Source organism: Temnothorax nylanderi, unplaced genomic scaffold (assembly GCF_030848795.1).
Source record: "Temnothorax nylanderi isolate EJ_2023f unplaced genomic scaffold, tnyl_v1.0 TNYL_tig0132_pilon, whole genome shotgun sequence".
NCBI classification, from domain to species: domain Eukaryota; kingdom Metazoa; phylum Arthropoda; class Insecta; order Hymenoptera; family Formicidae; genus Temnothorax; species Temnothorax nylanderi.
Window position 1 is genome coordinate 162,405 of NW_027249194.1, and position 12,762 is coordinate 175,166.

General features: G+C 41.8%; 1 protein-coding gene across 1 annotated transcript in view; it reads right to left on the bottom strand.

Moving 5' to 3' along the window:
• Positions 1 to 12,762, bottom strand: part of LOC139776922 (paired box protein Pax-6) — a 354,486-nt gene that overhangs the window by 91,270 nt on the left and 250,454 nt on the right. The window lies entirely within an intron of this gene.

Below are 12,762 nucleotides of genomic sequence, written 5' to 3' on the forward strand. Positions count from 1 at the left end.
ATACAAAGATTACACATGATCATATACAAGATCGTATACATTAATATACATATAGGTATAAGTACACAGAGATGTATGAAATTCTAGAATAAGTAATAATATTAAATTAGCAATTAAAGATATAATATTTAACAAATATCAGTGAAGTGACTCTGAGATATATTGTGCCGAATTTGTTTTGTATATTTTATTGTTTGTCTCTCTTTCCGACTCTCTGGGTTTATTTTAAATATCAATTTGAATTTCTGATCTCTTCGCATATCGATACCGTTCTCCCAACAAACATAAGACAGATATGCAACTATTTTCATCCAGTATACGTTTAACGAGCCTGTTATCGACTCGGTGCTCGTCTATCCGATGATTCTCCATCGCCACTTGAACAAACCCGAGAATAGCGTGGCTCTTGGTGGCGGAGCCAACAAAGCAAAGAGCAGAAAGAAGTTATTATTTACCGATTCTCGCGCGTCTGTCCTCGAACACGTCGCGTCGTCGCGATAACGCTATTTGCGAAGTTTGGGTCTACCTTCGAAAAAAATGAAGAATCGATTGTAGCTTTGCGCAATTGTTATTATATCAATATCACTTATTTCATTGCTAGCTTATGCTCGGTTGTACGAGAGTAAGTCGTGGTCAAAATTATGATAAGGAACATCTGGCGAGATAATTACTTTACTGAATTATAAATCACTTTATACACTTTAAAAAATATAAAATGCACTTTAGCGCTAACTAAAATGAAATTGATTTGTACTATTTCTTGATTCTAATTGCATGTAACGTTATTTTCGTCTCCACAAACAAGGGTCATTTATCATTTTGTCACATTATAAAATTTATTTACAATTGAAACAAATATCTTAGTGTTATTCAACATTATCTAAAAATGCTAATAATCATGTGAATAATAAAATTTTAAGAAAAGTTATTTAACATCTTGCATATTTTATTAAAATAATAATAATATAGATATATAAATTAAAATAATACATATATGTATATTTAAAAGTATATACTATATGTATACATAATAATGTAATTTGAAAAATTCCATAACTATTTGATTCCACTTTCCATGTGGTTCTCCAACATTCCTTTAAATGTAATCTAGTTTGCTGAAATATTTTCACATTCCCGGACAAGCAGGTAACCGAACGAGTTGAAGAGAAAAACAAGAAGACTCAACGGAGAGAGAAGGAGAAGAACGAGGGAGGGAGAGTGGCGAAGCGCCGAGAGAAAGAGCCAGGTAGAGAAGGGCAAAACAAACAAATTAACGTCAGAGTCGCTTGTTTATTGTTGGGTGGGGACACGGTAACCACGCCTTTGTCAAGCACGCCCTCCGAGAGCGTTACGTTCCCCGCTGCCCTCTCGTCCCTCGTATCCCCCTATCAACGCCCCTGGCTCGCTCGGAATCTCCCCACCGAGACGCCCGCCACTCGACGTTCGGGTGTGTACACGGTGGTGGAAGTGACGTCAGCAGCCCCGATGCCGGGCATGCAACAGGCTGCTTTCGGCTGGTCACCGAAACCGCCCGAACAATCGCGCGTAACTTTACTTTTAAAAATTTGCCCTTTGCCCACATACTCATACGCCTCGAGAGAGTCGCCGTTCGAAGAAATACAGTGCAACTTACCCGCACCAACAATTTACGCGTCTACTTACATCTTATGTACAATGGCGTTATGTGGTACAAAAATTTATAGTCTTGTTTCTGGAAATTTTATTAACTGCTCTGAAAAAGTATCTAATGAATTAAAAAAAATTCTATCTATATTTATAAGTTATCTAACTTGACGCTTATACTTAAAAATTTAAATGTAAATGTAACGTTTATTTCTCTTAGAAACTTGTAATTATTAATAAATAAAATAACTTTCGCATTTCATCAACTCTGTTAAGATTCAATTTATTATCACTTTTCTTCCAAAGCTCAATATTTAAGCTTAATGTGTTTTCGCGATCTAATACATGAATCGATAAAGATACCTTTTAAGAGAGCATATGGAAGTGAAGAAATGAAGAGCTAAGCGGTGCTGTTTTGTGTGTGTGTGTGTGTGTTCAAAAGCGATTATGGGGATGATAAGAAAGAGGGAAAGAGGGGTTGTTGTCTAGGGGGTTCCGAGCAAGTATGGACTTGGTCGGCGAGAGGGCCGCCGCTGCACGGATTGTAAATTATACCGGGCAGATAGAGAGAAATTCATGCTCTGATGACGCAGCGTTAACCACTCTCCGGTCATGCGATGATCAAAGGTAACAGTAATGGCCCGTGAGAGGATATCCGCCTGTATTTCGCCTAATATACTGCACGCTAAATGCTGACGCGATTTCGGCAGCCGGACCGAGAGGGAGCGACGAGAGGACGATGAGGAGGGGGCGAGGCGCGCGAAGGGTAGTGAACGCACCACCGAGAGGGCGAGATGAAGATAGAAAGAGAGAGAGAGAGAGAGAGAGAGAGAGGGGAGGGAAAGAGGAAGAGGTCATAGGTGCGCAGGAGGGCGCGTAACGCGCGCGTGACGAAGAGATACGCAGAACGCCATAAATTGTCGGAGCAACGTGTGCACCTAACCCGAACACCCCCATGTCGACGAACGGCCGAGCGAGAGATCGCGCTTACCGTGTGGCTTTCAAAAATTTCACACACATTACCGATCTCTCCTCCCGAACGGCGCGGCATGGCCGTCGCGTTTCGTTCCGCTCCTGGCTCGATCCATCATTTCGGTAGTTTACTGCGAGCCCTGCGAAAATTACCCCGATAACGTCTTCGGCCACGGCTCGTTTGTCTCTGGAATTCACGCGGCGACTCTCCTCTTTTAAACGACGCTTATATCACAGCCGAATTACGTTTTTATGCGGAAATAGTAGTAATTTCTGTCTAAAATACTCCAATTTTGATTTCTGAGGTATTAAAAAATTTTTTTTAACGGTGAGGTTATATTAGGTTGTATATCATATTAGAAAAGAAATAGAATTTTCTTACAAATTGTCATTTCGCCTTCTAAGGAAATAATATTAACCGGACGATTTTACATTCGAACAAAATCTTAACCGTTTTTTTGATTTTACGAATTGCCCTTACCGAACACTCTCAGCCCCATGAAGGCAATAATACACACATATAACAATCTTTCCCCTAAAATATTCTCCTAAATCCCATATGATCGTTTCCGACAATTTTGCATAGTCAAAGACACGTGTACGTTTGTACGAGAACTGTCGAGAAAGATTGTAATAAAGCCGGAGAACCAGGACGGCACCCCCCGCGCGTATTTCGGCAGCATCGAATAATGGGAGGCCTCCGTGTGTGCGGTAGTATCGGTATAATAGTGTTTCTCGATTCCCCTTCCCTCTTCGGCACAATGGGTCGGCCAGGTCAAGTGTGCGCACACTAATCATGTTCCTGGTCAGAGAGCGGAGGTCCGAAAATGTACTGACGAAATGCGAACTATGCACGAATCACAATGCCCGGCTCGCACTCTCGACCAGATGCCACGGAGCATTCTGCGTGATGCTGCCCTACGGCCGGTATGCGAAGGCCCCGGACGCTGGAAGCTGGAACGCGCGTTTTCCCGGGCCACGTATCGATCATCCACGTATCCGTGTATATCGATGCCGGCTACTATTAGCTCGTGTAGTCGGTCCGCGCTTCTCTCTCATTTCACACCACTCTTCGGCAAGTCAACGGAAATTTCATCGCGTCGCACTCGGCGCTCTTGCTGGAGTTAAGAAGCTAATCTTTTATTTCTTTTGACGGGATCTTTTTACTTTCTCAAAAAATTCTGACAGTTATGCGGGAATGATGAAGGAGAGATTAATGCAATGCATGCGCGGTTTTGATTTTAAACGTCATTGTGTTTATTCGGTCCAGCAGCTGGCAATTCGCACTCAACAATATATTTGTTTATCATAATACGATCTCTACGACGACTATGTATAACTTATTAAATAATTTAAATATAAAAGAGTCAGGTATATATCTTATTCTTATGTCTGAGATGCTCGTACGTGGCATTTTTGTCATTGTAATTTAAAGTTATGTTTTGAAAAATCGCAAATCCCGAAATTAAAGCATAAAGTTGACGCCTATCGTGGAGATCGAACTGTTTAAACGGGAATTATATTGCGTTTTTTTTTTAAATACAATAAAAAACTTAATCATCTTTTTTGTTAAGAATTGGCAAATCCTATTTATTACAATGTGAGAAATATAGACTACTACGTTTTACAGTCCATTAAATCTTGTATTACCTTCATACCATTAATTTTAAAGATGTGCTGACAAACTAATTTTAATAAATGACGTGTTTTCATTTTTCAAATTCTGTAACGCTTTTAACGCGATCAAGATCGCGCCTCATTATCCGTTTCATGCGATTGTATGCGAGAGACTCGCGAGGCACGCAGGAGAGAAGCGGTCCATTGTGACGTGAAACGACGCGAGTAGCCAAAAAGCCAAAGTATCCGCCACCTGTCTCTCGCATGGACCGAAAGCGAGGAGAACGCCATTCGACCGCTTCCCGAGAGATTCAAGAAACGACGTCGAGGGTTTTCCCACATAAAGCTGAAGAGGGATCGCGCGAGCGTGGGGGCGGATGTGTCGCGCGAGAAATCACAATGAAGACTTTCGGTCGCTGTTGTGGGATTCGTGTCGTCAGTGACAAAAGGCCCGAGTCGCGATATGAAAGAGCGAAAAGGACGAATCGTGGTCCGGGGATCGAACGAAGGGAGGAAAAGAGAAAGAGCGTGGAAAACGTGTGGGATAAGGGAGGATTAAAATCGAGTACCCCTCTTTGAAGGGTATTAAAATCCGTCCCTTATTACAGATAGGTACGATAGTTCGTTTTTTTTTGTGCTACTCCATGCACACAGATGATCCTCGAGCTTGCGGATTATATAATAGGGATTAAATATGCATATATAAATACATATATAGTCATTATGTGAATATACAATGTATATTATACATGCATATAATAAACGCTTCATAATGATTTATAAGCGAAAAAACATGCTCTGCGATATTGAACAACCGTGCTATTTCTATTTAGAAATCACAACATACGTTCCTTTCATGCCTTCCGTTCGTACTAAAATTACGTATTTGTAGACCATCGAAATATGTCTAGAAGCTTGAGTAATGATGAACACACAGTAAATGAGAACAGCCTCAATGCTCGTCGCTTCAAATGCATCTGAAACGCTCGGCTCGAGAACCACCCCGTGAAACACGCGGATCGGGAGGGACAGAGAGAGAGAGAGAGAGAGAGAGGGGGGGGGAGGGGAGTCGCAGAGGCTTGAGGGGGTGTCTTTGAATGGGTAAGTTCCGGATTTAAAATCCCGGGCTCCACTCGAAATCGCGTTACCGAACGTGTCTCTCCGCACCCTTCGCAGCGTGCGAAGGGATTAAGAGTACCTAGCGCAAAGTCCTCCGCTTATTTTCACGATATCTCACCACGGGGTGTTCTTGGGTAACCGCAGATGCGACGCGTCAAAGTCTCGTCTCGAGTCTCAGGTCTGTGACGTAAGCACACGTAAATACGTCGCGTTCTCGGCATCGTTGCGCCCGCTAGGGGATAACCGGCGCGAGGGTGTGCGTACCGTTAGAGTGGTGGCAAAACGTAACTCGAAATAAAGGCCCTCAAACGAACCAACATGTCGTCCCCTCCGCCCTTAAAGCGACAAAGAAGAAAAAGAAGAGGCGGCCGCTCTCTCCCGATGTGTAGCAATTCAATTTCAAAGTGAAGAAACGAGAAATGTAATTAGAGACAGTGCTAAGTGCTCGAGCCCTCGCGCGATATAATTAGCCCCGACCATTCGCACGACGAAAGACGCGCAAGAGTATTTCGGGATTTACATCGGCTCTTTTACACGCGCCACGTTTGATTCTGTTCATCCGCGCAGCGAGTTAAGTACGCCATAAGACGTGCTGCTACAAGAATAAAACGTTGCGTTGAAGAATTTTAAGTACATTCGCTTTCGTCTAAGCGAGTAACTCGCAAGTATCGGAATGTGCCAAGCTTGTCTTTTCTTCTCTCTACAGAATCTTGTAGCGGTATTTCTCGAAATTTATTATCACATGTTTTATTTTTTATATTATTTTAAGAATATCAACTTTATCGTTATCTTATTATTATATCTCTTAAATTTTCTATCTATCAATTCGATCTACCAATGACTCAATAGTGAAAACTATTCTATTAATAAATTATTAATTCAAAATGATTAAAATTAAACTATGAAACAGAGGCTCGTTCTGAATTGAATTTAAGGGAAAATATAAAATTATCGGATCATGGAGCCTAATATATTAAATTCGTAACTAAATTAAATACTATATTGTCAAAACATATATGTGTAATCTACACTATACATAAAAACCAACTGTCGTCATATCAGATAAAAGTACTTATTCTTGGAGATGATAATCTATTAAGCCAAACGTTTCGATCTTGAGATCATCTTCAGTGGTACATAAAATTTACTGTGAGCGGAGCTCACAAAGTTGTAGCATTAAAATTATTACAAAGCCGTGTGTCAAAACTCGTGTATTATAAAGTACTGTTATAAAATTATTAATTATATCGATCACGATATTTATTTTCTTTTAATTTTCGTTTTATCCTTTTGTTCATGATTCTTAAAGATTTCAGGATTTAAATAAGTTTCCCATCTATCTCTGTCTAATTATATCCTCTTCCCTTCAAAAATATTATAAATGTTTTCGCACTTCTTCGTTCGTGTAATTCTGGTCTTAATAATGATAAACTTTCACAGCGCATAGGTGCGCGCGTTCGGATTCTCGGTGCTTCACGGTGGTCCATTTCTCATCGCTCGTCGTCTGTCGCCTGCTTGGAAAATATCGCAGCTTCGTATAAAGTATCTCGATCGGTCTGGTGCATGACCGGTCGACGTCGGGTCATCCAATACTCTACAACGAACTTTTTGTGCCTCGGGATGCCTATGGCTCGCTCCGTCGCGAGATCCGTCCATCGTCCGTCTCGTCCGTGAGCAGCGGAGGCTTCCCCTGAGTTCTCGGGGTAATATTACGCTTCTGGGTGGCTCACCCTCCCGACGCCGACGACAAATTTCTCATTCTTAGAGTGTCGCCTCGTTCGTGTACTCTTAGATTTTCTTGCTTCGCACGATAATCATGAACGTTGTTGAAAGATTTATTTCGAAAGTCAAACGTATTATAACAGAGAGTGAGTTTATATTGACAGGAAGAGTAATTTTGCGAAATAATGACTAACAATTATGACACTTACGGTATTTAATAGCTATAACAAGAGAGTAATTTATCAGCTTAATTTTAATCTTCATTGAATTCCTATTGCTTTAATTTACTCGACATTATTATAGTTCTGAGACAACTTTTTATATTGTCTCAAGGAGACAATAAATCTGTTATCTTGTACATCTGTGATATTTTTTGTTCTAATATAAATAGATTCTTTGCGAAACTGCATACTCAAATTGTCCTCCACTTTAATTATATTTTTTACATCAAATACTTGATTTTTACAGATTTAAATACGAAAATTAACAAGTATGAAAATTAAACAGTAAACTTTATTCGCGTCCAGTGTGTGTATGTGCGCGATAAGTCGTCTTACGAGAGTAACTTTTCATGGAAATGACAGAATCGTGCCGAAGCAAGAAGGTGTCGAGGCAAATATTCGTAATGGTAATACAAGATACACACGATCCCTAACTACAACTGATCAACGATCGAGCTCGTAGCTCGGCAGACGTTAATGAAATCGAGCACTGTGACATTCTCTTACGTGGTGAATGCGAGCATGTAACAAACACGTGCAAGGATATTCTTAAGTACCGCGAGACTAAAAAAAAAAAAAGAATATTGCGGACAGAAAATGTTTGCAATTCCTTTCGGCTGTTATTCTCAAGAATCGTTAGATAATTCATATCGAGATTTTTAATTAACTGAATATTTTAATTGTAAGAATTTAAAGTATTTAAAAAATTAAGGGGTTGTAGGAGTATATAGCGAATCGAAAAATAGAATAATTTTAACACTATATAGGTAAGATATTTATCTAACAAGATAGATAAATAGTGTTTTTTTTTCTTGAAAAAATAATCTTTTAATAATAAAATTATAATAAAATTACTGAAACAATGAACAATAATAGCTTCCTAAATAAAGTCACTGTAGTCCGTTCGCGTTGCATGACCAAAATTTTAGTTTCGGTAAATGATCTCAAATAAACAAGTATACCTATACATTTTTTTTTAACTTTACAGTCGTCATTTTTGATTCACGGAGAGAATTATTAAAAATTTTTATTTTTCACGAACAACATATCCAAATTTTTCTTTTTTTGTTATAATTTATTAAAAACATTAAAAACGAAAAAGCCTCAGTGAAATAATGCGGAATATTTAAAAAAATGTTATTTAAAAACTTCAAATTGATCAAATAAACCGTATTTGAATTATTCGTGGCCTGCACATTTCAAAACACAAAACGTTTGGATAAAAGGACGTTTAAAGTCTTAAAATGTATAAATTTTCTATTTTTTAACGATTTAGTTACAATTATTAATCTATATTCAATTTTTATAATTTTAAATTAGTAGAAAGCAAAAGAAATTTTTATTAATTTTTTGAATTTTCTAAAGTTTTGTAACATCTTAAGAGAAGGTACATTTATAATAAAAGAACGACGTTTATAGCAATTATATTATATTATAATTGTTATAGGAAAATATCGTTGTTTGTCTAACTAAATAAAAATAAAAAAAAAGGATATACGCTGTTGTCTTATGATGACTCGATCACGAATCGCTCTCCCGATATACCTAAGTATACGAGTCATCGTCGATCCCGTTCGTCACCGTAAGTCACACATTCGTCTCGCTCTCGAGAGTTCTCGCCAGCATCAATGAAGAAATAGTCATTGCGACCGCGCGTAACACGCGCCGGTAACACAGCCCGGCATGCACGCATAATCGCGACAAACACGTCCGGCAGTTAGGGCTAGGGCCAGTACGGCTCGCGAATACAACGCGGGCCAGAAGTAGACAGCGGTCCGCGACGAATCGCACAATGCCTGACATCTCCATCGCGCATCGACGAGGCACGACGGAAACGAGAAACGGGCCCCGCGCGACGTAGTCACGCCCCATCGCGACCCATCGCGACCCATCGCGACCCATTGTCCGTGGGTCACGTCGTTCCGTCGAGATTTATCGTTCCCGGGGTCCTCTCTCTTGTCATTATCCACGCTCGATTCGCGACGATTATCGACCTCGTCGCACCGACCCGACACGTTTGTCTGTCCCTCCCACGGAATTTGTTTTTGCCACAGTTTCTGCCATCCAAGCGAATGCCCGTCGCGTCGGCTGCAAACGCACCCGTCATCATGTCAACCCTTAATTATGGATGTTACAAACTAAGACAGCTATATAGAGTCCTTAGTCCTAGGGACCTCTGCTTTTAAATATGAAAAAGGAGGAAATAAAAATAAATACTCTCCACTGTGCAATACGTACTTGTTACAGAATCTCAAATTTGATTTATTTTCTATAAATCAAATAGATATAGATAGACCATCTTTAATTGTGTAAGTTATAGAGGGGGAAGAAAAAAATTACAAAAAATAACTCACCAGTCGATGCGCAACAGCGGAGTTCTAGGTTGTAACTCTGCGTCGATCTGTAACATAGAAATATTTTTACATTAAAGCAGGGTTCAAGAGATAATCAAACTTGAAGTAAATAATTATATTACGCCCGTTAAATTGTTAAAACATTACTTTAACAGATATCTGACTTTAAAATGCAAATGCAAGAAACGATCGCGGTCGCCGCAAGTGGCTGCACATTTCCGCATTAACTCGTTCGCATAATTAATTCGCGAAAAATCGTGCAAGTAATATCACGACCGTACGAATAAGAGAGACACGCGATGTTCGCGACGTATAATATTTCTTCTCGCATCTTCTCGCATAAGCCGGAGATTCAACTCCGACGAAATTGCACCGATAAGTTAAACTTGGAAAGTAGCGGAATTCGCCACGGATAAGCAAAATAATAAACAAATAATGACAATTACCTCACGGTCGCTCCGCCGTTGCCCGATGCCTCCCAGGCCTCCTCCTCCTCTCCTCGGTCCTCCTCCGATGTCGCATCTCTGACGGCGCGCTCACTCCCTCGTTCACTTGACTCGTACATGCGTGAAAATATCGTCACTTATGATCGCGCGACACTTTCGACACTTTCGACACTTTGCACGGCACTCCCGGTATTAATCTCGCGACGCGACGCGTACTTAATTACACGGTGACGGAAGAATTGCGGCGGAAAAGCATACGATCCGCTCGACGCCCGTCGATGTCCCGCAGGTAGACGCTAACATGGCGGAGAGAATTTCGTGAATCACGCGGCCAACTTCACTCGCCACCTAGGAGCAACCGTCGCGTGGACACTACACTTGCTGCTTGTCAAACGATTTTAGTTAACTGCAATTAAATTATCGATTTATGAACACTGTCTATCCCCCACGATCGCCAAATATCAAAACCAATCACGCGATAAAATACGAGGTTAAACGTAAGACGTTAATAGAGACTGTGATCTGTGATCGATAATTAAACACGTCGCGGCGTTACTCGATTTAGGATTCGCTCGTATCTTTCATCCGTGTTCCGAAAACGACGATAAATTCACTCCGAAGCCACGACGCGAGACGCGAGACGCGAGACGCGAGACGCGAGACGCGAGACGCGAGACGCGAGAGGCGAGTCAAGTTGACGGTTGAGAAAAGCGAAATTCGAAAGAATGTTATCTAAAGTCAGTATTATCGAACGCGATATACCTCGATATCGGTATAAATTTCGCCAAGTACATGTATTAAATACACATTCGATGCCACATATATCACACACACACATATATATAACAGTTTTCCGTAATCTGAAAACGGAGTCCGACGATACGTAGTACGTACGTTACTCCGCGCAACGATCTACGATCCGAGAGTCAATAAATTCCAAGACGAGGTCGCGTGACGCGGGCGCCGCGCCGCGACTTTGCTGTAAACATGATGGAGGGGGGGTAGAGTGACTAGCACGGTACGCGTCTCGGTGTGTCTAGTTACTTTACTCCCGCTCTATCCCTATTACTCGTGTGCCGCGACGCCCGCGACCTCGTCTTTGCTCTCGGATCTCGGATCGCGTCGCGGAGTAACGTATGAATCGCCGAGCCGGCGTTTCAGATTACACATTACAGAAAACTGTGACTACGTTTACACGGCACCGTTAATCGGGTTTTATAACATCGGTAGTTCTTAGGCCGGTCAATCACAGCTATTCCATTCTTCTGAAGAATGATTACGATTGGTCTTCCTGACAACTACCGATGTTATAAAACCCGATTAACGGTGTCATGTAAACGTAGTCTGTGATACATCGAATGATTAGCTAAGGGCCAGTTTCACCAACGTCGATTAACTGTAACCTTCGATTAAACTCACTCTTCATCTCTTTCTAAGGGCCGGTTTCACCATCTCCGATTAACTGTAACCTTCGATTAAACTCACTCTTCGTCTCTTTCTAAGGGGGACAGTTAGAAAGAGATGAAGAGTGAGTTTAATCGAAGGTTACAGTTAATCGGATATGGTGAAACCGGCCCTAATACGTGTGCTTCGCGGAATTTATACGGACACGAGCTAGGTATATCGCGTTCGACAATACAGACTTGTCGGAACGCAGCCGACAGTCCAATAAGGAAAATTTGTGTTTTTGAAAAAGGAATTCTTTCATTGTACCATCGGTTGCGTTCCAAAAAATGCGCGGGCATGACCACTCTCATCTTTCTCTCTGTTCCGACATACGACTGAATGTAGACCGGCCCTAAGGCCCGGTCTACAATTAGTCGTATGTCGGAGTCGGATGTCGGAACGTAGCCGATGGTCCAATGAGGAAAATTCGTTTCCGAAAAAGAAATTCTCTCATTGGACCATCGGCTACGTTGCGACATCCGACTCCGATATACGACTGATTGTAGACCGGGCCTAATCGATCTCGCTTTTCTCAACCGTCAACTTGATTCGCCGCCGGCCGCTCGCGTCTCGCGGCGCGGCGTGTCGCGCGGCTTCGGCGACGGCATTGTCGTTTTCGGAACACGGATAAAGAATACGAGCGTACGAATATCGGAGTAATGCCGCGACGTGTTTAATTAACGATCACAGATCGCAATCTCTATTAACGTACGTATTTAACTTTGTATTTAATCATGTTTTGATATTTGGCGATCGTGGGAGATAGACACGAATGCGTATGTTCATAAATCGATGATTTAATTGCAGTTAACCAAAATCGCCTGACAAGCAGCAAGTGTAGCGTCCTCGCGACTCGCGACGCCGACCGCGACGGTTGCTCCGGGCGAGAGTGCGAGAGTGGCGAGTGAAGTTGGCCGCGCGATTTACGGTATTCTCTCCGCCATGTTATTAGCATCTATACCTGCGGGGGCTGCGGGACATCGACGGACGTCGAGCGGATCGCATAGCTTCGTTCGTAGCTTTTCCGCCGCAATTCTTCCGTCGCCGTGTAATTAAGTACGCGTCGCGTCGCGAGATTAATACCGGGAGTGCCGTGCAAAGTGTCGAAAGTGTCGAAAGTGTCGCGCGATCATAAGTGACGATATTTTCACGCATATACGAGTCAAGTGAACGAGCGAGTGAGTGCGCCGACAGAGATGCGACATCGGTGGAGGAGCGAGGAGAGGAAAAGGGGGCCTGGGG